This window comes from Euprymna scolopes, chromosome 29, assembly GCF_053919585.1.
Source record: "Euprymna scolopes isolate OS-2025 chromosome 29, ASM5391958v1, whole genome shotgun sequence".
NCBI classification, from domain to species: Eukaryota; Metazoa; Mollusca; class Cephalopoda; order Sepiida; family Sepiolidae; genus Euprymna; species Euprymna scolopes.
The window spans coordinates 25,683,306-25,698,359 of NC_136510.1; the positions used below are offsets into that span (position 1 = coordinate 25,683,306).

General features: G+C 35.6%; 1 protein-coding gene and 1 pseudogene across 7 annotated transcripts in view; both read right to left on the bottom strand.

The window, feature by feature from the left end:
- The window catches only part of LOC145252556 (5-aminolevulinate synthase, erythroid-specific, mitochondrial-like), a 232,690-nt gene that overhangs the window by 112,154 nt on the left and 105,482 nt on the right, over nt 1-15,054 (bottom strand). The gene's annotated exons all lie outside the window — the stretch shown is intronic.
- LOC145252878 (5S ribosomal RNA) lies at nt 14,273-14,392 on the bottom strand (annotated as a pseudogene).

The following is a 15,054-nucleotide window of genomic DNA, read 5'->3' on the forward strand; positions in this document are numbered from 1 at the left end:
ATATCCTATAAATCAAAGTTCAAGTTTGTAGACCAAAAATTGAAAGAGGAGTTTGGTAGAATTCGTTTCTCAGACAGACAAGGTCACTTTTATATATATGATATTAATATCTACGGAATGTGTTGTAATTTGTACTTTAAGTCGTTTCATTTTTCATACTTGGCAGTCGATAATGTGAGAGATAACGCCACAACCAGAAGAGATGATAAATAAGTAGAAGACTATGGAGACAGTGTTGGGGTTGGCGACTTATAAATGAGAAGGAGCACCTGTCGTTGCACAAATTATTTTATTTATATCCTCTTCAGGAGGTTAGACACAAGGTCAACAGTTGGTTTGATGAAAGTGCTTCTGTGGAACAACCAGGATTTGAATATGGTATACCCTTGCTTTCAGTCTGTGCCATTAACCACCTACCCACCATTACTACACTGAATTCATGCAGAACAGATAATCCTGCGGCACAAACTTTGCGAGCGCAATGCAGGTCAAATAACCAAACAATTTTAATAATTACGATATGCTTCTCCAACCACTGATATCCATGACCCCACCTGAGAATTATTCCTTCAAACTCCTAAGCCTAACATTCACGGGCAATATGAACCAGAACAAATACATTGCGAAGCAGGTGGGTTCCCTCTATCGAGCTAGAAACTACTCACACCTGAGAGTATCCTATACCTCTACAAGGCCACCATTCGCCCATGCATGGAGTATTGTTGCCACATCTGGGCTGGTGCATCCACCACTAGCCCTTCCCTCTAGGATAGGATAAAATAAAAAGGTTTTAAATTTAATAGGTCCACACTTTATCAACTAAACTCCAACCTCTGTCCCATCACTGCAGTCTTGCATTTCTGTGCCTGTTGTACAGATATTTTAGTAGAATGTGCTTGTGGCTCCTCAACGAACTCGCTTAGCAACAAAATCTCACCCCTTCATTGTTGAGGTCCCTAAATGCCAGAAAGCTTTCTACTCTAATAGTTTCTTCCCTCGAACAGCTAGACTTTGGAATTCCTTTCCTGCTACCTGCTTCCATTGACTGTGCTGATATGCAGAAGTTTAAATGTAAGGTAAACCAACATATTGTTAATCTTTCCTAGACATGGTCCCAGATAGCAGCCCCTTACATCCAAGTGGTGAGATGCCTTAATAAAGGGTGAACGCGAGTTAAAAAAAAAAAGATGTATGATCTAAGAAACTTATACAAAACTCCTTTGGATTCAGACACATTAACACTAAAAGGGTATTTATAATTATTTTATTTATCTGTTCAAGAGGTTAAACACAAGATCAAGTGCTGGTTTTCATCCAACAGCAACATGTTCCAACTATGCACTTCTGCAATGCGAGCACTCCTGGATACAACCAGGTTTATAGTCTGTGTCATGAACCATTGTTACCATATCGTTTATAATTATCTATATAAATAAAACACTAGATGTGTCTGTCTGCATGTGTATAAATATTTAACCAATAAACTCTATATGACCATACCAGCGTAACTGATTCATTCTTTGGACAGCCTGGGCAAATGTGCTTTTAGTAAATTCTCTGATCTTATGTGTTGAGTTTGGTCAGATTTATATCATAGATCCATCTAATGGATCTGTCATTGTACTGCAGACAGGCAAGAGAGGCTCGACAAGAAAAATAAAATGGGGCAGAAAATTGAATATAGTCCCTGCGCAGAGAGTCAGACATAACACCAAAATTAACAGGAAATAGTAATTAGTATCTTTGTTTGTAAGGATGAATATCGGCAAGTTGAAATTCAAAATGTTCATTTCAACTTGCCAACATATTTCTATTTCTTTTTTGCACATGGCCAAATTCAATTCATTTCTTCAAGTCGTTCAATATTAAATCTTTCTTACTGTTGGAGACGCCCCTCCATGGGATTAATGGACTATCTCATGACGTCATTTCCTCTGGTAACGTCACTTCTGGTAACGAGTACCGGTGCCCGGCAGTCAGAGTTTGGTACGTAGCTAAGCAGATTGTGTGCAAACGCCCCACAATTGAGGAATGGTATTGCTCAACCCGCCTTGCCTTTAATATATGTGAATACATGTTTGTTTCTAAAAGTCCTGTGTTCCTTTCGTTTTTATTACCATTTAACACGATAACACTTACATATCTCTCGACAGCTACATCGGTAGAGAATGTAGCTGGAGTGCTAAATGTTCTGATTTTGATTCTAGCTGATGGCATGCTAGTCATTTTTTTTTTTAAACTTTTGAAATCACTACTTTATATTAGGTACAATATAATATTCAATAGAGAATTGGTTCTGTAATAATAAATACCAAATTTGAATGAATTGAAATATATTTAAGCGTATTGTACGGCCTGGTAAGACTGGGTGTACCCCCGCCCTCTACTAGTGTAAAATAGAAGGGATGTGGGAGTTGTGATATGAGACTATCGTTTCCGTGGAATGTTACTTGATTGATGGAAACCAGCTCCCCGGGTGTTAGACACGATATCAAATGATAGACATATGGAAACATCAACGTGTCGATATGTTGTTGGCATGGGTCGTTTCCGAGTCTCCAGTGTGTCATTACAGGCAGCATTTCCATCGTTGGCATTAATGGCAGGGACCACATGCTTAAAATTAACACGTGTACAAAAATAGCGAACAAATGTACTTTTATGAAAATATAAATTTATTTCACGTTTAACATTGGCGGAGCATATTTAAATAAAGACCAGTTGAAACCAGATGCATGCAGCTAAACTGCTATGTCTGTTTGGCGCGTGTAGGATCCAAGTTTCAATTGTGTAAAAACGATATAATCATATTCAATTTTCTCTTTCTTTGTTAAAAGAGAGAGAAAGGGAGTGAAAAATAGAGAGAGAGAGGGGGGCATTCATACATAACGTTCAAACATTGTTTTTTTTTTGTATCTATGAGTTCTTTCGGATTTGACCTTTCAAATTCTAAGGTCTTATATCGTTTTGGCTTGGTTCAATATTATAAACAAACTGTCATTCTTGGCTAAATAAAGTCATACCTGATTGACAATAGTTACTGAAACCGTCATGCTTTTTCAATAATAATAATAATGCCTTTCTTTCTTACCTCCTCACAAACACAGTCAGTCACAAGTTAGGTATAAGTATTAATAATGTAAAAGCTTCAGCTCCCCCAAAAGGGGCTCTCATCTAGTGACTTGCTATGTGGATTGTTCCATAGCACTGCTTTCACTGATGGATGTTTTATTACAAAAAATCCGGTGAAAACAAATCTTCCAACGGGGCACAAAATAGTCCATCAGCTTAAGGCCTAAAGGACCATTTATCTCTTCAACATGCAGGAGCTCAACTGAACCCCTGCCGGAATATGGTTATTGTTGTCATTTAAGGTCGTCCACTCAACATAACCACTAGAGAATCATGTGCTGTTTTATCATTGGACATAAAAACTTACTGATTAGAATGCCTTTTATCGAAAATCAACATTAATTCTGTTGTGGATTACACTGAAAAAAAAGCACAGTTTGTCCTGAGAAGGACAAATGGTTTGCAGTTGAAATAATTACGACGTTGATCAATGGTTTTAGTGTGCTTCTCCACTCTCGACAACAATCGTCGACCCCCAACGCTGTTTCCATGGTGATCTTCTCTTCCATCTTATCTTCTCCATCCAGTTTTGGTTATGCCAATATCTCTCACATTAGCGGGTTCCAAGAGAAACAAAAAACTCCAATACATTCCGTATATATCTGTTGGGCTCTGGGTGCATGTGTGACACCATTGCAGGAAACAACCTTTAAGCGCTAAAGTTCACATCTACAGCTTTTGTCAAGGCCGTGTTCATCAGTTGCCATCAGCTCATTTCAATTTGCTCCAAGCCACAACTTGCATTCACTGTCCCAAACTGAAAACTGTTCAGCAGTCACAAATTTTAGTCACTATATCCATGACTATAACTGCTGATCATGTTGCTGGCTGGACTAGAGAAGATAATCATCGGACAGACCAAATGTGGATTTGTTTAATTCGTAAAATTGGAACATGTATCCTATTGCGATACTTTCTATATCTCTGTATTCATTTAATCTCACTTGTGATTTTTATTTTTAGGTGATTATTTAAAAATTTTTCATATTACAAGTTGTCTGGACCAGACTAAGTTTTTTTTAATTTTTTTTATTCCATTTTCACTTCAAACAAGGCACAGTGCCACTTTGATATAGGAGGGTACTATCGGGGACATAAGTTGCAAGAATACTATGTAGGGAGTTGAGCAATGAGATGTCCGTTCACATTACACTTGAACTTTTGCATGTCAGTACAGTTGGGAAAGCAGGAACCTGGAAGGGAGTTCCAAAGTCTAGCAGTTCTGGGGAAGAAACTATTAGAGTAGAAGGCTTTCTTACATTTAGTGATCTCTCCTGTGTAGGGGTGGGATTTTGCTGATTGTCAGGTTTGTTGGGGGTTTTTACATCTAAGCGGTACAAGCACTTGTAGTTCGTCGGAGCATTCATGACTCTTCATTTAATGTCCTTGTCCAGGGGTCAAGTATTTTTCAATATTTCGCAAACTCACTCTCCCGTCATGATTCAGTAGGTTGGCAGTGTCCAAATTCCACTCTTTCAAGTTTTCTTTGATTGGTCAATCTTCATGTGATTCAAGAAATCTATGCTTCTGCAATGAATTATTCAGGAAGATGAACACTGTACATGACTATAGCAAATTCTCTGATCTAATGTGTTGGGTTTGGTCGGATTTATATCATAGATCCATCTAATCATGGATCTGTCATTGTACTGCAGGTGGGCGAGAGAGGCTCAACAAGAAAAATAAAATGGGGCAGATAATTGAATATGGTCCCAGGGCAAAGGGTCAGACATTTTTCTTTTTACTTTTTTAACCACAAACAAGACATATGCCACTTGGAACTTAAGGGGCTAATATTTGGGATGGTGTCTAAAAGGGTACCATGGAGAGTTGAGCAGCAAAATGTTCACATTACATTTAGATTTCTGCAATACAGTCAGGGAAGCAGGAAACAAGAAGGAAATTCCAAAGACTAGCAGTCCAAGAGAAGAAACTATTAAAGCAGAAGGCTTTCAGGCATCGAGGTATCTCAACAGTAAAAAGAGTGGGATTTTGCTGCTTGTGAGGTTAGTAGGGAATATGTATGTTGAGGGGGGCACAAGTGTGAGGAGTTCATCAGAACACATTCCAGACATGTGGTTGTTGAAATTCCTGGCAGTTGGAACAGGACACCAGAAACAGATACTTGATGAGTTCCAAGAAACTGGCCGGAGAAGATTTTCTGTCCTTGTTTTTAATGATTGTTATGGACCTCGAGCAGAACGGAGAGGTGAACGTACAACACCCAACATCCTGCTTGCTAGCAAAAGATTGTCGATAGCAAACAGCCAAAGAAAAGCCTTTGTAGGAAAAAAGTAAGCTCTTTTGTTTTCGTTCGTGAGTCATTTGAATTTTTATCTTCGTTGATTTTTATCACATATGCAATCTAAAAATAAATTTTGCCCATGTTTAATGTGATAAAAGAAAAAAAAATTGAGCTTTTAAGGTATACATGCATATACTGACATTTATATAAAGCCCGGTGTATATGTTTATGTATTTCTATGCATAGAATTTACTCCTAAACTAATTAACCAATCATTATCGATTTTGAAACACAGCTACTAGATAGGTAATGTGGCCTATATTTAGTTTAATTTAGTTTTATGCAATTAGTTAAAGAGTAAGTGCATGTCTTTTTGAGAAAATTCAAAAACCACAGATTTTTGTGAAATTGTAATAACATTCAATTAAATATCAATTACGAAATATTTCCCAAATTTCAGATTCTTTATGCTTTATGATATTTTAAAAGGTTTTTAGGGCGGGGGGGGGGGGGCATAATATGGGAAAAACCTTCTATTTAAATATTTCACATATTGCAATATTTTTTATATAATCCGAGGGTATGAGTAATGAACATTGGAAGGCTCTACTAATAGACACTGGCGATAGGAACTGACCAATCAAACGGAGCCACATTCTGCTAGCAACCAATCAGAAACTGGAATTGCTCCATAAAAATATTGGATCTTTTAGAATTACCGCACATAATTTTTTTTGTGTTCACATGAGAAAGACGTTTGCTCTTTGTTTGTAAATTTTTAAAGTTCAACGCTTATACAAATCAGCTCTGAAAACTATTTTGTACAGATTAGCTACCCATTGGAAACGCTTGAAATGAAACATGGCTTTCAATTCAAAATCAGATTTGCATCAAATTGAAATTTTATGCATAGTCATCTGAAATCAATTAATCAAGATTCTCTGAATTTTAATTTCTACTTAAGACTCCTTGAGTTTAAGTCTTAAATTTTAGACATTTTTTTCATGCAATGGATTTTAATTAAGGATTCTAGATATAAAGTTTAGTAGCATTATACATTGATTTCCAGGGAACATAAAGTGATGCTAACCTGTTCTGTTTAAGGAATTAATTCTACTCATCCTGGGACAGGTATACTTATAGTATACTAGCCTGGGTGCCCAGCGTTGTCCGGGTGTTTGGAGGTGTGTGTTGAGCAAAAAAAAAAAAAAAAAAAAAAAGTAGTGGTAGACAAGCAAGCTCGAATCCCGTACCGTGAAAGAACGTGGAGAGAGAAAAAAAAAAAAAAAAAAAAAAAAAAAAAAAAACATGACATCTTTGCTGTTGCGTTCATCGCCAAACTGGAAGTGATGAATGTTTAAATTAAGGCTAGTCAATCGAAAAGAGGGGATGACTTTTAAAAATATTGGCAAAAAAAAGTGACTCCTTCCTGTAGAAAAGGGCCCAGTTGAGGGTGAAAGAATTAATGTTTTTAGCCAATTTTTTATATTTGTTGTCCGAAAGGTCATGCTTCAAAACGATATCAATCTTGTGAAAATCCATCATCTCTGTCGAAAGTTTTAGCAAGACATACAAACATATATTTAAACAGACAGATAAGATTTATATCATAGACTAGCCTGGGTGCCCGGCATTGCCCAGGTGTTTGGAGGTGTGTGTTGAGCAAAAAAAAAAAAAAAAATCTTAGTAGGCAGGTAGGCTCGAACCCGTACCACAAAGGGAGAAAAGAATGTGAAAAAAAAAAAAAAAACATGACATCTTTGCCGTTGCATCCATCATTAAACCGGAAGTGGCTACTCAATTGAAAAGAAGGGAAGACTTTTGAAAATATTGGTGAAAAAAGCAACCCCCTCCCTGTAGAAAAGTGCCCAGTTGAGAGTGAAGGAATTAATGTTTTTAGCCAATTTTTTCCATATTTGTCGTCTGAAGGGTCGAGTTTTAAAACGATACTGATTTTGTGAAAATCCGTTGCATCTGTCGAAAGTTTTAGGCAGACATACAAACATACATAGATTTAAACAGACAGGTAAGATTTATATTATAGATAATTTGTCCAACTAACTCTGTTGGAATAGATATCACTGAGCCACACCAGAAAGACTGCCCAGACATCCACTTGAAAAGTTAATCTGCTGCTAATCTATGGACATAAAATTCTTGTGCCAAGAGGATCCCGCTTAGCTGATCCACCATTATTTAAAAAAAAAAAAAAAAAACTCAATGGAACCTTGTATCTGTAAAAACATTTTTTCTCAAGTAGACAAATCAAATTCAGAATGTCCAAACCCAAAATCAGAGATATTTCCCACTTTCTTGTGTGTCACCTTAGTTGTGCAACTTATTTAGGAGAAGGAAAACACTGATCTTTCTTTTCTTGTCCTAACAGTGTTTCCAGTCCTCCTAAACTTCTTGCCACTGGAGATGTGCAGTTGTGGATTGTGCAACCTTTGCTTCACTATAGATTTGGCAGTCTTACAAGGCATCCATTGTTTCTCAAGACTGAAAAGAAATCAACATAACATTCACAAGAACTTGTCCTAGACGACAACTGCAAAGAACTTCTCCGTTTTTTTTTCTCCATGTGACTAACATCGAAAGGAATTTCCATGAACAAAGTTTCTCTCCAAGAACTTTCGATGTATGGAACGTATTTCCTTGGAATTGCTCCCTTGCAGGGTATAACCTGGTTGTCTTCAAATCCAATGTCAACAACGACTTATTAAAAAACGTTCACATAAATAATAAAATTCTGTTCCTTTCGTTTTCAATCCTTTCATAATATTCATTATCATTCAACTGTCAATCTATGCATCTCAGTAATTGTTATCATAGACGCCTTGATACGTGGTGACTCATTGGGTGGAAAAAAAAAACATCAATTTTTTTCTTTCTTTTTCTTTTTCAGGTCTTTTAATGAAATGAAAGCATTTTTCTCGATAGCTTTAACTCCCCATTTCCTCCTTCGCCACGCAGGTAATCAAAGTAGATCATAATACCTGTTGGAAATTAAAAGTCAAGTGCTTGTTTCACCTACCATAAAACACTTCAATTTTTTTTTTCTGCCCTCCTTAGAAGCTGACCCACATATTTTATTTTTACCCCTTTGCTACTTTCAAGACTTCTTCACCCTGTCGTCATTTGCTGAGAAATGATATATGCGATGACGGACATAAGAAAGCCGGTCCCTTTGACCACTTTTTATAGCTTGGTTCATAAAAATGCATTTTCTTCTTCATGTCTTTTACCAAACTTGAATATTTTTTAGGAGTCACAAATCGGCCAGCATTCGCCAAAACTTTCACAAGAAACACTCGTCTAGCTGAAAACACTATAAATAATTTCCCCCACTCTTTATCCGTGCCTAAACCTAAATGTAGATTCCATGAACAAAGCTTTTGGGTTTGTATTACTGTACACATAGATTCGAAAAAGTTGTCAAAAAACAAATATATAACAAATAAATGTTATCAATGGCAAGATAAGTTACTTTTCTACTTAACTGGATATATTTTTCGTGTTTTTATTCAATGTAACATGTTTATTCAGCTCGAAAAGCATACAGTGTTTACCGATGTATTGGAAAATTCAAAATGGCGGCCGACACTCTCTTTAACACGGTAAGTTCAGGAAAAGATGTTATAAATAATAAACTAGACAAAATACTGTTAGAAATTCGCTCATTATATCTTACCGTGACATTAGTTGACATATATTCGGTGTTTTTTTAATAGTATTTTGTATAGTTTATTATTTATAACACATTTTCCCAAACTTACCATGTTAAAGAGAGTGTCGGCCGCCATTTTGAATTTTCCAATACATCGGTAAACACTGTATGCTTTTCGAGCTGAATAAACATGTTACATTGAATAAAAACACGAAAAATATATCCAGTTAGGTAGAAAAGTAACTTATCTTGCCTTTGATAACATTTATTTGTTATATATTTGTTTTTTGACAACTTTTTCGAATCTATGTGTACAGTAATACAAACCCAAGCTTTTTTCTTAGAACTGCACACCTGTGGAACTCTCTTCCATTTGCCTGCTTTCCGGATGACAATAATACGGGTTGTCTTCAAGTCCAACGTAAACAAGTTCTTGATGAGTCGTTCCCCTTAAGCAATCCAATTTACCAAATTTACATTTCTAACGATTACTATGATATTGTCCCTTTGACTACTGTACACTTTTTAACCCTTATCCTCGAGTGGCCTCTGGGTCTTGATAAGTGATTTTTTTTTTAATACACAAAGAAAAAATATGAAAGCACGGATGTGAAAAATAAAGGCGGATAAAAAAGTGTGAAATCAGTTTGGGGGGGGATTATTTCTATATAATTTATTATTTATTACGACGTTCCATTAATTTCCAATATTACTAAATGAATGCAATCAGTTCTTAGCTAAAAGAAGGATCAAGGTCATAAGAGATTATCAAGGTCATGCTGAAAATGAAAAGAAAAACAAAAAACTAAGTTCCAAACTGAAAGGTCACATAATCAAATTAAAAATAATATTAAATTAACCGTAAGCACAATTTTTAAGCACAAATAAATCTTGTTATATTTTTTAAGGTCCATTTTTAGTTCTCTCATATTTACCTTTTTCGTTTATATGAAAGAACAATTAAGAAATCGATAATTCGTATAGATACGAAACGATTAATTTTATATAAAAAAAAATATTCTAATCATTCATTTTAATAATACAAAAAGTTTTGATAATTTGAATAAAAATTATAGTTTCTTATATAAATATTTAAATCACCTATTTTTGCCTTATTTGACAGAAATTCCTTACTCTCTCTCTCTCTCTATATATATATATATATATATTTGGTTGGGTCATCTTGTGAGAATAGATGACTCAAGAGTTACTAAGCAACTTTTTTGGGGTAACTGACAAATTCTTGCCGCCCAATAGGGCGTCCCCTGCTTCGTTACAAAGATAAACTAAAAGACAACCTGAAGCGTTGTGGAATTTCTCTGAGTTCCTTGGAGAGTGCAGCAGGGGATCGCAGAGAATGGAGGAAGATGTGTTTCCTAGGGACCAAAGAATTTGAACATAACCGCCTTTGTAATAGGGACGCCCTTGAAGGCAAAACACAAGTAAAATCCACTTAAAAATGAATATGTATGCAACTGTGGTTTCAGAGCATACAGCAAAGCAGGGTTATCTGTTCACTCGAGATGGCATCTTTGACCGACGAGCATATGCAGGTTCACCATCTGCAGAGGAGTGTGCTGGAACGTCTACAGGATTGCAATTAGGCATATGGTGTCATAGAGCATAGGAGCTGCTGGAAATTGCATACTAAACCCTCATTCATTATCTTAGATGAGAGAATTCACCATATATATTTATTTATTTAGTCCTGTTTTTTTTTTTTAATTCAATTTTACCGTGGCATTGTGAGAACGATAGAATAAGACAATTTTGAAGCGTTTTAAAACTTTAATATTGAAGGAAAACCAATTTCCATTTTTTCTGGAAAAGATACAAAACTTATTTTAAGCAGAAACTTATCGTGTGATTTTTCTTTTTTGTTTAATCTAGCTAGGGTAAATAAAAATCTAGTATGGTACCCATGTACAAGGTTAACCTACTCGGCAAGATGGATGTGTAGGTTTTGTTTGATCATCCATGTAAGAGACAAAAACCCTTATCCCTGAGTGGCTTCCGGGCCTTGATAAGTGGTGATCACTGTAAAAAAAAACAAAAAAAACAAAAAAAAAAAAAACAAACGTTGTCTACCTCCTTTGTTCAGTTATTTTGCTGTAGCTTATCACTGATCCAAGCTTTGTACCAGGTTGACAAGAAAGTTCTTGCGGATTTTAACTTTTAAATTCAGATAAACATATCTCAGTTCAAACAAAAAATTATTGATTGAAATAAACACCATCAGAATAAATACACTTTTTCCAACGCAAAACAAGTGTATTTATGACAGTAATGTAAAAATCTTGCGTTCTGGTGGAAATAATATCGCTTAAGTTTTTGAAGCAGAAAGTTGTTGAGATGCTTGAAAAAGTGATAGTTGGTAGGTGAAAAGTCTGGAGTGTATGGTGGATGAGGTATAGTTTTGTAGCCCAATTCATTCAACTTTTGCAGGGTCGGTTTAGCAACGTATGGTTGGGTATTCTTGTGGGGGGAAAATTGGATTGGGCCTTTTCTGTTGACTAATACTAGGTGTTGTCAAAATTTCTGACGCATTTCATCCATTTGTTGACAGTAATTCTCTGCTGTAATAGTTTCGCTTGCATTCAAAAAGCTGTGATGTATGAGATCGGACACAGACTACCAAACAGTCAGCATAATCTTTTGGTACAACTCTGGCTTTGGGAAGTATCGTGGAGCTTCGTCGACATCTAACCACCGAACTGAGCGTTGCCAGTTGTCGTAAAGAACCCACTTTTAATTGCAAATCACAACCTGGTCAAGAAACGGATAATTCTCGTTGCATAAATGACACTTCATAACCATTTCTTTCGATTGTGGTTCAATTTGTGAGGCACCCATTTATCAAGTTTTTGTCTTTCCAATCTCTCATGAGTGATTGAAAATCGTTGTATATGTTACATCTCAATCAGAAGCAACTTCTCAAACAGTTGTGCACGGATTGACTTTGACTAATGCTCTTAATTGATCGTTGTCAACATCCAATGGCCGACTACTATGCTCATCATCTTCAAGACTCGCGTCGTCACCATGAAATTTTCTTAAATCACCATTCTGCTGTGCGTTCAGTAGTGGTTCCTTGGCCATTCTCTTTGTTGATATTGTGAGCTGTTTCAACAGCTTTTCAGCCTAGCTTGAATTGAAATAAGAAAATTGTTCGAATTTGCTTTTTTTTTTTTTCCATTCTATATTCAACATTCTAAAAAGAAGAAATAATTGTTTTAAAACGATTGTAATTTAAACGATTAGATAAAGCGAAAAACACGCTTTAAAATGATATATAAAGTAAAGGTATTATAACGAAAACTTATTTGAAAATACATCATTTGAAATCAAAATTAAAAATTCCGACAGAACTTTCTTCTCAACCTAATAGAAAGAAATCATATTATGTGTATCGTACACAAGCATCTATATGGAAATGGAGCAATTAGACTTTCCGGTTTGAATTTAAACAAAACTTAGTGAAAAAAAAGTCATTTTTTTTCACTAAGTTTTCCGGTTTCGGTGATGGTTCACAATTTTGAATTTAAACAAAACTTTGTGAAAAAAAAAAGTCATTTTTTTTTCTGTCTACTTTTACGTTGTAACCGTGACAAAAAAAAAAAAAAAAAAAAAAAAAAACAGCCTTTAACATGACTTATTTTTAAAGATTCTGCTACATTGAACATGAACACCAAAAATCACTTTTGTAGCAATCTAAATCCATCTCTGAGAGTATAAGATTAGGTTCTTGATAAACTTTCAAACAGGAGATGAACAATAATGACCTATTATTTATTAACTTTATTTATTGCGGACTATTATCCTCATCTTTCTTAGTTGTTGTTTCATGACATTTCGGCCAACTATTCCTTTGGCCTTCGTCAGGTGGTAACCGCGACGGGATAGGAACTCAGAATCTCCTAACTGCATTCTCAGCAATCACTGCCATCCATAGTTGTTGTCGTCTCACCACGTTTTGGCCAATTAAGTGTCTGGCCGGCTTTGGGTAGGATTGAAACCGCTACCTTCAGACAATTCTCACCTGTAACCATAGAGATTCAATGTCTCTATCCACTGTGCCATGGGTGAGATGACAACAACTATGGATGGCAGTAATTGCTGAGAATGCAGTTGGGTGATTCGGAGTTCCTAACCCGTCGCGGTTACCACCTGACGAAGGCCAGAGGAATAGTTGGCTGAAACGTCGTGAAACAATAACTAATAAAGATGAGGATAATAGTGCATGATAAATAAATTAATAAATAATACTCATCTCAATAATGAATTCCAATTAAAAATTAATGACCTAAAATATATATATATATATATATATATAATTGTTGAAATTCACAACCCTTTTTACAATCCAACCATATTTGGTAAAAAAAAAACTTTATTCTAAGACCGAGTTGTTCATCAATTTTCAATCATGAATGTCAAATAATCTTTGTTTTATGACTATTCAATGATGTGTGGGGACACTTTGCTAAACGTCTCATCAGTAGGAGATGTGATGCTGAATGAAGATCACACTCATTGGACCATAATCCCCATTTTATTATGTGTGAGGTTCTGTCAAAGTTAAAGTCTATTGAAACAATCCCCAGACTAATCTTGACCTGAAAGGGGGTATTACAGCCAAAATCAAGAGCACTGTCCAGAGTTATTGACAGGTTTTGTGTTGTATCTCGATATGCTTATCACTGATTGGCAATAAAACAAAAATTGTTGGACATTCATTATTGAAACTTGGTGGACAAGCCAGACATGGATTGAACTATTTTCGTATTAATATGGTTGGATTGCAGAAAGGATTGTAAATTTTATTAATGATGGCTGGCATTTGGGGGAAGGAGAGCTCATCCTGTATAATATGAATTAAATAAAAACCAGCTATGTAATATTTTTTTTTAACTAAAGATTATATATATATCTATCTCTCTCTCTCTCTCTCTCTCTCTCTCTCATATATATATACATATGTATATATAGATAGATAGATAGGTAGGTAGATATATAGATAGATAGATATATAGTCTAGATCTATGGCATCGATACCTCCATTCAGTCTCAAGAGACAATGGACACCCTTGTAAGAGTAGCTACGCATGTAATTGTGAAGAAAGGGTTGCACAATCTTCAACCATACCTCTCCTAAATCGGCACTGCTTGGGTCCAATGGCTAGGAGAGGTCCAAACTGACTGGAAACAATGTTGAGATTAGTGGAGAGCACATACAGCACCTGGAATTCCCAAATGGTCACCCATTTTAGTACTGACCAGGTTCATCGTTGCTTAACTTTTGGTGATCTGATGGAGAACCAGTAGGTCAATGTGATTATGCCGTATATAGATAAGCATTTAAATAATGTGTCTCTGTGTGTATATATACACACACACACACACACACACACATATATATAGGGTCATCTACACCTATGATAAGCCCCTCCCCTTTAGATAAGCCTCTCCCCTTTTCTCCTCTAGTAATATTATGCCGGCCTACTATTCCCCCACACCTTGTACGGTCACATCCGACCTCCCCCTTTCAACTCCCTTCCCTCTCTTTTTAATATGCAACCCAATGACCTGAAAAAAAATCTACACAGACAATATGAAGTCAGTACTAAAAAAAAAAAAAAAAAAAATCATTTTATTAACCATTTAACTAAAAACAGTTATTTTAATATTATTTTAAATTTGATCATATCACCTTTCAGTTTGGAACCTAAAGTTCACTTAGTTCGCTGCATCTTAAAATAACAAAGACTCGTACAAAATTTCAACCAGATTGATCCAGTAGTTTCTGAGAAAAAAATGAGAGTAAATGCGGTATTGTGGTGACTAATCCCTATTAAGACCTAACTATGCATCAAACGGATACCATAATACTTAGTTCGCTGAGCTTTATCAAAACAAAGGTTCATACAAAATTTCGACCAAATTGGCTCAGTAGTTTCCAAGAAAAAGTGAAATGAATAGACAGACTAAGAGAAATATAATATAGATGTTT